Here is a 13,619-nt window from a genome sequence, read left to right as displayed (position 1 = left end):
GTGTGTGTGTATGGTAGTTAGTGTGTGTCCATTTGTGTGTGTGTGTGTTGGATGTGTGTGCATGGTGAGTGTGTGTGTGTCCATTTGTGTGTGTGTGTGTGTGTGTGTGTGTGTGTGTGTGTGTGTGTGTTGGATGTGTGTGTATGGTGAGTGTGTGTCCATTTTTGTGTATGTGTGTGTGTGTGTGTGTGGTAGTTAGTGTGTGTCCATCTGTGTGTGTGTGGTGTGTGTGTGTGTTGGATGTGTGTGTGTGTGTGTGTGTGTGTGTGTGTGTGTGTGACACTGACAGACTGAGAGAGAATGTGTGTGATAGATATATGAATTGTTGAAATAGCACAAAGTATGAAGGAGAAGTTAGATCCTGAAAAAGAGCGGAAGAAGTAAGAATAATAATAAGATAGATAGATAGATAGATAGATAGATAGATAGATAGATAGATAGATAGATAGATAGATAGATAGATAGATAGATAGATAGATAGATAGATAGATAGATGGACAAAGAGAGAGAGAGCGACAGATAGAGAGGGTGACAGAGGGAGAAAGAGAGACAGAGAGTGAAACACACACACACACACAGGTAGATAGATAGACAGACAGATAGATAAATAGACAAACAGACAGATAGATAGATAGATATAGAGAGAAGGAGAGAGGGAGAGAGAGGGAGGGAGGGAGAAGAGAGAGAGAGAAGGAGAGGGAAGGATAGAGAGAGGGAGGAAGGGAGGGAGAGAGGGAGGGAAGGATAGAGGGAGGGAGACAGAAGAGAGAGAGGGAAGGATAGAGAGAGGGAAGAAGGGAGGGAGAGAGGGAAGGATAGAGAGAGGGAGGAAGGGAGGGAGAGAGGGAAGGAGGGAGACAGAAGAGAGAGAGGGAAGGGAAGGAGAGAGGGAGGAAGGGAAGGAGAGAGGGAAGGATAGAGAGAGGGAGGGAGAGAGGGAAGGAGGGAGACAGAAGAGAGAGAGGGAAGGATAGCGAGAGGGAGGAAGGGAGGGAGAGAGGGAAGGATAGAGAGAGGGAGGAAGGGAGGGATTATAATTATTATTATTTAGAAGTATATAGTATTGAATACTAGAAAATTTCCTCTCGGGAAATTTTGAATGGGCCACGGGAGCTACTGCGGGTTGTGCCATCTCTGTCAACATGGGAATCAAACCCACGATCTTAAGGTCAAGACAGAGCTGATCAGACAGACACATGATCATCTTTCTATAAGCACTGATATGGAGGAGCTGTAACCACATTAGGTTACCTGTGTGTGTGTGTGTGTGTGTGTGTGTGTGTGTGTGTGTGTGTGTGTGTGTGTGTGACTGTAATCACATGAAGCTGGCTCTAGAGTCTGTGTGTGTGTGTGACTGACTTGACACATAGTTAGTTAGTAGCTGCATCCTGTGTCAGTCTGATTTAGCTGTGTCTGTGTTTATAAACATTTAAACGAGCGCCAGGTGGATTGTTTATGAAGTTAACGAGCTCTGGCCTGAGGATCAAAGAGGTTACCACGGCGATAGGGGCCCCCGCAGGCTGAGACAGACAGAAACGTGGAGAAAAAAGAGCCATTTTCTGCCTCTAAACCGGTCTCACATTTAGGCTTAGCATGACAAAACGGTAACTCCTATCAGAACAAAACACAGATCAACGTTGCTCTAAGGACTTAATGAAAATTTCGGTACGATTTGGTGTTTCTACAGTAAATATTTTGGCGACGCTGGCAGTTTTAAAACATCAGGCCGTTCTGCTCCTCTCAGAAAATATTTGTATTGGACTCAATGAGGAGCAGAGACAGACGTGGCCGCACTCAGAGGCTGATTCTGTCAATTCTGTAAGTCTCTCTGATATTTTGAGCACATGACATGAGAGATAACAAGTTTGTCTTACAAATTCTGAAAAAAATATGTCTGTAGAGTGTAAATTGTGGCCGTGCTGACAGTTTATCCAGAAAAAATACAGAATGTTTCTTCACTCTCTCCCACTCTAACCGATGATGTCACGCACTCTGACACGAACATTCCATGCAATACACACCCATTATAAACTCATAATTTCTCCAAAAATGATCATGGTCATTGATCAGGGATTGATCAAAAACTATATGACCTATCAAAACGTGGAGTAATACGACAATACACAAGACTTGTGTCTACTGTTTAAAGTTTAAATGGAGTCTCTAGGTGAAAGTATGCCTGAGCAGTAGACGTTTGTTAAACTCCAATGATTGGTCTTTTTCGCTCTTTTTTTTCCGCCCGTCCCATTGACTTACATGCAAAATTTTTGCGCAGTTTTTCGCGACTACGTCGCGAAAAATTCGTAAACTGTTGAGAAAAGTAATAGCACAGCGATCCCAATCAAGACGCACGTTTTAATATTTAACTTTTTCTGCAAATTAAACTCTAGACAAATTATTTTCTCCAGTTTTGTAGCCACACTTGTCTTCTGGCTAAAATTCTGGTCAAAAATGCAAAGAGACTTAGATAATAATTTAAAATATTTTTTAAATGCAGCCAGGGAGCTCTCTGCACATCATCACATTACAATGGCAACATGCTTATGTCTGTGCTCTCTGTGGTGAAGTGGCAGAGTAAAGGTTTAGTGATCATGAGATTACTGGTTCAAATCTTGCCTCATCAACAATTATAGTGAATTATTTTCCCAGTCGTCCTCTGTTGACTTCTGATAACTTGCTTCATGTTGAAACTGCTGCTCTCAGCCTGAAATTCACAGAAATTTTCATTCTAAGTCTTACTTGGTGTGGCTAATTTCTGCACTTTCCTTACCTTTTTTTTTTAAGCAGGAGCCAGTGATCCTCTTATTAAAGGTTTTCTTTGCCACTCACATACTGTCTCTGCCTGTAGCCTAGTGGTTAGCTTGCTGAGCTGGAGACCTGAAGGTTACTGGTTCAAATCTTGCCTCAATAACAATTATAGTGAATTATTTTCCCAGTCGTCCTCTGTTGACTTCTGATAACTTGTTCATGTTGAAACTGCTGCTCTCAGCCTGAAATTCACAGAAATTTTCATTCTAAGTCTTACTTGGTGTGGCTAATTTCTGCACTTTCCTTACCTTTTTTTAAGCAGGAGCCAGTGATCCTCTTATTAAAGGTTTTCTTTGCCACTCACATACTGTCTCTGCCTGTAGCCTAGTGGTTAGCTTGCTGAGCTGGAGACCTGAAGGTTACTGGTTCAAATCTTGCCTCAATAACAATTATTCACAGAAATTTTCATTCTAAGTCATTCAAGCTTGACTCTCAAGCTTTCTTGATGTCAGAGTGAGACAGAGTGCAGCTCATCAACAGACAACAGTCTCTGCAACTGTGTGTGCACTGTGGCCTAGAGGCAGAGTGGAAGTCTATTGACCATGAGGTTGTGGGTTCGAGTCCGACCTTGGTCAAACATTTGTATGGTGATCACTGCTTGCACTATTTGCTAATTCTGCAACAGCGTTCAGCTGCTGTCAGCAGTCACACCATTTCCATTCTTGGAAATGCCTTTTCTAGTCCAATGACAGCTGAATAATTGGAATCAAAAGTCAAGCAATGATGTGAAATGACTGAGGCAGGAATCGAACCCATGACCATATGATCACTAAACCTTTACTCTGCCACTCGGCTACAGAGAGCACACTGCTTTCAAGACTGTTGTCATTCATTGTAATGTGATGATGTGCTGCAAACTGGTATGAGTAATCAAGGAGATAACAAACACCTGTAACCAATTGAAGGCGGGGGAGGAGAGCAGAATTCAACATAACATAACAAGAGTTCTTCCCTTGGATTCGAACCAGTGACCTTAGGGTTGGCAAGCAGCCACCCTACCCCCTACACTACAGTGGAGTTGTGAAGAAGAGAGGTTGAGACTTTGATGAATGTGAGATTTTTCAATGATGCTTAAAATAAAAAGAAATGAGTATAGATTAGCCACACCAAGTAAGGAGAGGAATTTTGTGACCTGTGACTATTTTTTGGTGAATTAAAATGAATTAAAAAGCACTTAACAGCAAGTTACAAAGTTGAGCTCCTTCTCCTGCTGATGTGAAAAAAATGCATTGGGCTGAATGAGAGCAGAGAGCTCCCTGGCTGCATTTAAAAAATATTTTAAATTATTATCTAAGTCTCTTTGCATTTTTGACCAGAATTTTAGCCAGAAGACAAGTGTGGCTACAAAACTGGAGAAAATAATTTGTCTAGAGTTTAATTTGTGGCCGTGCTGACAGTTTAGCCAGAAAAACTCTAGAATGTTTTTTTGCCTCTATCCACTCTGACACCACTCTGGCTCTGCTCGTTAGACGCAACACACACACATTATAAAGCTGAAAAAAATCAGAAAAAGTTAAATATTTGAAAAAGTATAAATAGTTAAAAAGAGAAAAGTAATGCCGATAAAGTTCAAAAAAAGCTGCACGTTTTGATATATGAATTGTTGAAATAGCACAAAGTATGAAGGACTAGAAGAAGACCGTAAAAAGGCGGAAGAAAATGGCCAAACAGAAGAACAATAGTGTGACTGCTTCAGCAGTCACACTAACTAGAAAAAGCATTTCCAAGAATGGAAATGGTGTGACTTCTGAAAGCAGCTGAACGCTGTTGCAGAATTAGCAAATAGTGCAAGCAGTGATCACCATACAAACGTTTGACCAAGGTCGGAATCGAACCCACAACCTCATGGTCAGTAGACTTCCACTGTGCCTCTAGGCCACAGTGCACACACAGTTGCAGAGACTGTTGTCTGTTAATGATCTGCACACTGTCAACATCAAGAAAGCTTGAGAGTCAAGCTTGAATGACTTAGAATGAAAATTTCTGTGAATTTCAGGCTGAGAGCAGCAGTTTCAACATGAAGCAAGTTATCAGAAGTCAACAGAGGACGACTGGGAAAATAATTCACTATAATTGTTATTGAGGCAAGATTTGAACCAGTAACCTTCAGGTCTCCAGCTCAGCAAGCTAACCACTAGGCTACAGGCAGAGACAGTATGTGAGTGGCAAAGAAAACCTTTAATAAGAGGATCACTGGCTCCTGCTTAAAAAAAAAGGTAAGGAAAGTGCAGAAATTAGCCACGCCAAGTAAGACTTAGAATGAAAATTTCTGTGAATTTCAGGCTGAGAGCAGCAGTTTCAACATGAAGCAAGTTATCAGAAGTCAACAGAGGACGACTGGGAAAATAATTCACTATAATTGTTGATGAGGCAAGATTTGAACCAGTAATCTCATGATCACTAAACCTTTACTCTGCCACTTCACCACAGAGAGCACAGACATAAGCATGTTGCCATTGTAATGTGATGATGTGCAGAGAGCTCCCTGGCTGCATTTAAAGAATATTTTAAATTATTATCTAAGTCTCTTTGCATTTTTGACCAGAATTTCAGCCAGAAGACAAGTGTGGCTACAAAACTGGAGAAAATAATTTGTCTAGAGTTTAATTTGCAGAAAAAGTTAAATATTTTAAAAAGTATAAATAGTTAAAAAGAGAAAAGTAATGCAGATAAAGTTCAAAAAAAGCTTTTGATATATGAATTGTTGAAATAGCACAACACCTAACACACTAACCATATGGCCACAGAGAACCTGAGTTACAATGAGCTTTATACTATGAGGAATCAAAGACTGTCCAATGACAGCTGAATAATTGGAATCAAAATTCAAGCAATGATGTGAAATGACTAAGGCAGGAATCGAACCCATGACCATATGTTCACTAAGCCTTTACTCTGCCACTCGGCTACAGAGAGCACACTGCTTTCAAAACTGTTGTCATTCATTGTAATGTGATGATGTGCTGCAAACTGGTACGAGTAATCAAGGAGATAACAAACACCTGTAACCAATTGAAGGCGGTGGAGGAGAGCAGAATTCAACATAACATAACAAGAGTTCTTCCCCTGGATTCGAACCAGTGGCCTTAGGGTTGACAAGCGGCCACCCTAACCCCTACACTACAGTGGAGTTATGGAGAAGAGAGGTTGAGACTTTGATGAATGTGAGATTTTTCAATGATGCTTAAAATAAAGAGAAATGAGTATAAATTAGCCACACCAAGTAAGAAGAGGACTTTTTTGTGACCTGTGACTATTTTTTGGCGAATTAAAATGAATTAACCCTTGTGCTGCCCTCCAGGGTCAGAAAGACCCGAGAGTTTAGAATGGAGTTTATAATGGAGCCTCAACCAAACATCTCCTTCCCGTTGTCCCGGTGGGTCAGAAAAGCCCAGCCTGAACGGTTTTACCCCAGTGTACTGCCCTAGAGGGTCAGAAATACCCTAGACAACCCAAACATCTCCTTCCCGTTGTCCCGGTGGGTCAGAAAAGCCCATCCTGAACGGTTTTACCCCAGTGTACCGCCCTAGAGGGTCAGAAATACCCGTGTCTGTCAGTCTGTGTCTCTGTGTGTCTCAGCAGTTAGCAGCAGCAGCAGGAGCAGCAGCGGCGTGCTGTGTGTGTATCCCCCTCCCCCTTCCCTTCTCTTTCTCTCACTCCACGTCCCCGCGCTTCTGTGTCTCTGTGTGTGTGTGTGTGTGTGTGTGTCTGTCAGTCTGTGTCTCTGTGTGTCTCAGCAGTTAGCAGCAGCAGCAGCAGCAGCGGCCTGCTGTGAGTGTATGAAATACCCTAGACAACCCAAACATCTCCTTCCCGTTGTCCCGGTGGGTCAGAAAAGCCCATCCTGAACGGTTTTACCCCAGTGTACCGCCCTAGAGGGTCAGAAATACCCGTGTCTGTCAGTCTGTGTCTCTGTGTGTCTCAGCAGTTAGCAGCAGCAGCAGGAGCAGCAGCGGCGTGCTGTGTGTGTATCCCCCTCCCCCTTCCCTTCTCTTTCTCTCACTCCACGTCCCCGCGCTTCTGTGTCTCTCTGTGTGTGTGTGTGTGTGTGTGTGTCTGTCAGTCTGTGTCTCTGTGTGTCTCAGCAGTTAGCAGCAGCAGCAGCAGCAGCGGCCTGCTGTGAGTGTATGAAATACCCTAGACAACCCAAACATCTCCTTCCCGTTGTCCCGGTGGGTCAGAAAAGCCCATCCTGAACGGTTTTACCCCAGTGTACCGCCCTAGAGGGTCAGAAATACCCTAGACAACCCAAACATCTCCTTCCCGTTGTCCCGGTGGGTCAGAAAAGCCCATCCTGAACGGTTTTACCCCAGTGTACCGCCCCAGAGGGTCAGAAATACCCTAGACAACCCAAACATCTCCTTCCCGTTGTCCCGGTGGGTCAGAAAAGCCCATCCTGAACGGTTTTACCCCAGTGTACCGCCCTAGAGGGTCAGAAATACCCTAGCCTTTGGAATGGAGCCCCTATAGCTGCAACCAAACACCCGCCGAAGAAGAAGAAGAAGAAGAAGAAGAAGAAGAAGAAGAAGAAGAAGAAGAAGAAGAAGAAGAAGAAGAAGACAAATACAGGCTGACCATCCATCCCCTGACACAGTGTACTGCAAGACCCCAGCTCGTTTGTTTTTTTTTCTCCCCAGGGGAAAACAACAAAGATGACTGACGGTGAGTGTCTCATACTGTATGACACATCATGTTTTAGTTTTAAATTTTTTTTTCTAACACAAAAAAAAAGAAATCAACAGTTTTGTCATGCTCTCCTGATATTTATTTTATTTTTTTTCATCTTATTCTTTGTGCGTGTGCGTGTGTGGGTTGCTTCTCTACAGCGGACCGGATCCCTAAGGAGTGCCAGCCGGAGCTGAAAGAGGAGGAGGAGGATGAGGAGGAGGAGGACAAGATCTTATTCCGTTTCAGAGGGTTAGCGTCTCCGGACACACCGAGCACGGCCCGCGAGGCGGACCGAGTGTTTGTGGACAAGGAAGACACTTTCATGCCCACCGAGACCCGCGCCCGATTCCTAGAGCACGTGAGATACGCGGTGCTTCTGCTGCTCAGCTTTTCAGCAAACGCGGTGTGGCTGAACGAATGCGGCGCCTGTCTCCCGGGCCAACCGAGCGGCGGTGAACAACACGCCTGCCTGAAAGACGTGCCGAGCGATTATTTCGCCACGAACCACGAGGCCGTTCTCAACCACCTGTGGAACGAGAACTTTATCCACACGATTCGAAGCTACCTCTTCCTGAAGCGGATACTGTGCTCGCGGGGCAAAATCGCAGGAGCGGTGGAGGCCACGCTCGCCACGCTCAGACGGTCCGGCCACTACGCGATGACCGCGATCCAGGAATCCTACATACGTGCACACGAGGTTCCCGAGGACGACCAGGGCCTTTTGGAACAACGCTTGATCGTACACACCTGGAGGCTCAACAACAAACACCGGCAACAACCCCGTGATTCACGCTGCACATAGTCTACACACTCTTTGTTTCATTGTTTCGTTTCAAGTCGTTGCATTATTCTGTTTTTTTTTTTTTTTTCTTTTCTTGTGAGTTTTGAGTACCACAGTGTAGATGCTTTGTTTTACCCCCCGCCTGTAGCCTGCTTTGTCCAGCCAACAGTGATCTGTGATTTGTGTGTAAGACTTGCAATAAAAATCTTTGGAGTGAAAAATCAAAACAAACAAACAAACCCTTACTTGACATTATTTCCACCGTACGTGTGCCTGTGAGCCTGTGAGCCTGTGTGTGTGTGTGTGTGTGTGTGTGTGTGTGTGTGTGTGCTCGCCTATGCGTCTGTGTGACTGCAGCAGTTAGCAGCAGCGGCAGCAGCAGCAGCCTGCTGTGTGCGTGTGTGTGTGTATCTCACACATTCACTTCCCTCGCCACCTACCCTTCTCTTTCTCTCGCTCCATGTCTCTGCGTGTCTGTGTCTCTGTGTGTGTCTGTGAGTCTGTGTCTCTGTGTGTCTCAGCGGTTAGAGGCAGCAGCAGCGGCAGCAGCAGCAGCCTGCTGTGTGTGTGTGTGTATCTCACACATTCCCTTCCCTCGCCCGCTCCTCTTCCCTTTTTCTTTCTCTCACTCCTTGTCCCTGGGCTTCTGTGTCTCTGTGTGTGTCTGTGAGTCTGTGTCTCTGTGTATCTCAGCGGTTAGAGGCAGCAGCAGCGGCAGCAGCAGCAGCCTGCTGTGTGTGTGTGTGTATCTCACACATTCCCTTCCCTCGCCCGCTCCTCTTCCCTTTTTCTTTCTCTCACTCCTTGTCCCTGGGCTTCTGTGTCTCTGTGTGTGTCTGTGAGTCTGTGTCTCTGTGTGTCTCAGCGGTTAGAGGCAGCAGCAGCGGCAGCAGCAGCAGCCTGCTGTGTGTGTGTGTGTGTGTATCTCACACATTCCCTTCCCTCGCCCGCTCCTCTTCCCTTTTTCTTTCTCTCACTCCTTGTCCCTGGGCTTCTGTGTCTCTGTGTGTGTCTGTGAGTCTGTGTCTCTGTGTGTCTCAGCGGTTAGAGGCAGCAGCAGCGGCAGCAGCAGCAGCCTGCTGTGTGTGTGTGTGTGTATCTCACACATTCGCTTCCCTAGCCCGCTCCCCTTTCCTTTTTCTTTCTCTCACTCCATGTCCCTGGGCTTCTGTGTCTCTGTGTGTGTCTGTGAGTCTGTGAGCCTGTGTCTCTGTGTGTCTCAGCGGTTAGAGGCAGCAGCGGCAGCGGCAGCAGCGGCAGCAGCGGCAGCAGCAGCAGCAGCAGCAGCAGCAGCAGCCTGGTGTGTGTGTGTGTATGTATCTCACACATTCCCTTCCCTCGCCCGCTCCCCTTCCCTTTCTCTCACTCCATGTCCCTGCGCTTCTGTGTCTCTGTGTGAGTCTGTGAGTCTGTGAGTCTGTGAGTCTGTGTCTCTGTGTGTCTCAGCGGTTAGAGGCAGCAGCAGCGGCAGCAGCAGCAGCCTGCTGTGTGTGTGTGTGTGTGTGTGTGTGTGTGTGTGTGTGTGTATCTCACACATTCCCTTCCCTCGCCCGCTCCCCTTCCCTTTTTCTTTCTCTCACTCCTTGTCCCTGGGCTTCTGTGTCTCTGTGTGTGTCTGTGAGTCTGTGTCTCTGTGTGTATCAGCGGTTAGAGGCAGCAGCAGCAGCAGCAGCGGCAGCAGCTGCAGCCTGGTGTGTGTGTGTATCTCACACATTCGCTTCCCTAGCCCCCTCCCCTTCCCTTTTTCTTTCTCTTACTCCAAGTCCCTGGGCTTCTGTGTCTCTGTGTGTGTCTGTGAGTCTGTGAGTCTGTGTCTCTGTGTGTCTCAGCGGTTAGAGGCAGCAGCGGCAGCATCAGCACCCTGGTGTGTGTGTGTGTGTGTGTGTGTGTGTATCTCACACATTCGCTTCCCTAGCCCGCTCCCCTTCCTTTTTTCTTTCTCTCACTCCATGTCCCTGGGCTTCTGTGTCTCTGTGTGTGTCTGTGAGTCTGTGAGCCTGTGTCTCTGTGTGTCTCAGCGGTTAGAGGCAGCAGCGGCAGCAGCAGCAGCAGCCTGGTGTGTGTGTGTGTGTGTATCTCACACATTCCCTTCCCTCGCCCGCTCCTCTTCCCTTTCTCTCACTCCATGTCCCTGCGCTTCTGTGTCTCTGTGTGTGTCTGTGAGTCTGTGAGTCTGTGTCTCTGTGTGTCTCAGCAGTTAGATGCAGCAGCAGTAGCAGCAGCAGCAGCAGCAGCCTGCTGTGTGTGTGTGTGTGTGTGTGTGTGTGTGTGTATCTCACACATTTGCTTCCCTCGTCCCCTCCTCTTCTCCTTCTCTCGCTCCATGTCCCTGCGCATCTGTGTCTCTGTGTGTGTCTGTGAGTCTGTGTCTCTGTGTCTCTCTGTGTCTGCGTGTCTCAGCGGTTAGAGCATACATGGGCATTTTACGGCCCCGCGGGCCGGACCCGGCCCGCATGCAGTCTCAATCCGGCCCGCGAGCCGGAGTGCGAGCCGAACTGCTATCGTGACCCGATTGCTTTGTTTACGTTGATGCGCACTAATCAGCTGTTTGAAACAGTGACAACCCTGTTAGAACAGGAGCCTCCGCATCGCAGACAGAAAGTAGCCTCCTCCAGGTAGAAGACAGAGATGAACGGCTGCTCAGTCTCTTTCTCTGTCAGCCTCTGCCTCTGCCTCTGCCTCTGCCTCTGCCTCTGCCTCTGCCTCTGGCTCAGAGTCTGTCTGCCGTCACTCATGTGGCTGTGGAGGTGGTGATCCGGTCTTAAGGTGTTGCACTCCTTGTTAGTGGCTTGCTGACAGGTGTATAAACAGTTGATGACAGAGTGTGAACAAAAAAAAGGATGCACCAAGAAAAACAAATAGACACATAAACACATTTTAGGAAAAGGTCCTTATTTCTCTTCCAACACATTCCCCTTGGCCTACAGAAACCATACGGTCCCAACATATACACAATTAGCCCGCATTTAGCCTAGATCGATATGGAAAACACCCATGTCTACTGTACACACACACACACACACACACACACACACACACACACACACACACTGGTATACCTTCTACTGTGACTATAACTAGCCAATGTGCAGCAATGTATTGTGTCATGTAAAGCAGCAGCAGCAGCAGCAGCAGCAGCAGCAGCAGCTCTCACTGCATGTCCCTGCGCTTCTGTGAGTCTGTGTGTCTGTGTCTCTGTGAGTCCCAGTGGTTAGAGGCAGGCAGCGGGAGCGGCCTGCTGTGTGTGTATCTCACACATTCCCTTCCCTCGCCCCCCTCCCCCTTCTCTTTCTCTCACTGCACGTCCCTGCGCTTCTGTGGGTCTGTGTGTCTGTGTCTCTGTGTGTCTCAGCAGCGGTTGTCTCTGCCTCTGCCTCTGCCTCTGCCTCTGCCTCTGTCTCTGCCTCTGCCTCTGGCTCAGAGTCTGTCTGCCGTCACTCATGTGGCTGTGGAGGTGGTGATCCGGTCTAAGGTGTTGCACTCCTTGTTAGTGGCTTGCTGACAGGTGTATAAACAGTTGATGACAGAGTGTGAACAAAAAAAAAGGATGCACCAAGAAAAACAAATAGACACAACACATTTTAGGTAAAGGTCTTTATTTCTCTTCCGACACATTCCCCTTGGCCTACAGAAACCATACGGTCCCAACATATACACAATTAGCCCGCATTTAGCCTAGATCGATATGGAAAACCCCCATGTCTACTGTACACACACACACACACACACACACACACACACACACCCTCTCTGACTTCGGGGAATTCCGGAGGCTTGTAGTCCTGCAGGCTGGGAACGCTGGGAGCAAACTGCTGGACCGGTGAGAGGAGGTGGATCCGAGCACGTGTGTATGACAGAAACAGAGAGAGAGAGAGAGAGAGAGAGAGAGAGAGAGAGAGAGAGATACGGTCACACACAGACACACTGTCCCCTGCAGTAAGTGGAACCTATGACCCGGGTGAGGACACGGTGGACACTCTGACCCTAGAGACATGCATGTGTCTTCTGTCTCACACAGAGAGAGAAAGATACACAGAGAGGGAGAGAGAGAGAGAGAGAGAGAGAGAGAGAGAGATACGGTCTCACACACACACACACACACACACACACACACACACACACACACACACACACACACACACACACACACACACACACACACACTGTCCCCTGCAGTAAGTGGAACCTATGACCCCGGGGAGGACACTCTGACCCTAGAGACGTGCATGTGTCTTCTGTCTTACACACAGACACAGACACAACACACACTCCCTGGACAGGAGAAATGGGACACTCTGACCCGAGAGGATGCGCGTGTGTTTCCTGACTTTTCCTTTCATACACAAAGTCCTGTGCCCTGGCTGGGTAAATGAGACCCAGAGAGAATAGGAGAGACTGATGATGATGATGATGATGATGATAATAATGATAATAATATCTTCCTTTGCCCTTGGTGGGTAACAATGTTGCACCTCTCTCTCTCTCTCTCTCTCTCTCACTCCCACACACACACACACACACACACACACGGGCCTGTGCCATAGCTGGTTAATTCTGACCTACAGGGAAGACAGTTTGACCCTAAAGATCAGGGGTTGTATGTCCCAATGTTAGGTCAACAGGAGGGTTAAAAAGCACTTAACAGCAAGTTACAAAGTTGAGCTCCTTCTCCTGCTGCTATGAAAAAAATGCATTGGGCTGAATGAGAGCAGAGAGCTCCCTGGCTGCATTTAAAAAATATTTTAAATTATTATCTAAGTCTCTTTGCATTATTGACCAGAATTTTAGCCAGAAGACAAGTGTGGCTACAAAACTGGAGAAAATAATTTGTCTAGAGTTTAATTTGTGGCCGTGCTGACAGTTTAGCCAGAAAAACTCTAGAATGTTTTTTTGCATCTCCCCACTCTAGCACCACTCTAGTTCTGCTCGTTAGACGCAATACACACACATTATAAAGCTGAAAAAAATCAGAAAAAGTTAAATATTTGAAAAAGTATAAATAGTTAAAAAGAGAAAAGTAATGCCGATAAAGTTCAAAAAAAGCTGCACGTTTTGATATATGAATTGTTGAAATAGCACAAAGTATGAAGGACTAGAAGAAGACCGTAAAAAGGCGGAAGAAAATGGCCAAACAGAAGAACAATAGTGTGACTGCTTCTAGTTAGTGTGACTGCTTCAGCAGTCACACTAACTAGAAAAAGCATTTCCAAGAATGGAAATGGTGTGACTGCTGATAGCAACTGAACGCTGTTGCAGAATTAGCAAATAGCGCAAGCAGTGATCACCATACAAATGTTTGACCAAGGTCGGAATCGAACCCACAACCTCATGGTCATTAGACTTCCACTCTGCCTCTAGGCCA

Source organism: Trachurus japonicus, chromosome 3, assembly GCF_045865225.1.
Source record: "Trachurus japonicus isolate A0001 chromosome 3, Traja_1.0".
NCBI classification, from domain to species: Eukaryota; Metazoa; Chordata; class Actinopteri; order Carangiformes; family Carangidae; genus Trachurus; species Trachurus japonicus.
The sequence above is the reverse complement of the archived record's forward strand: the minus strand, read 5'-3'. Positions refer to the sequence as shown.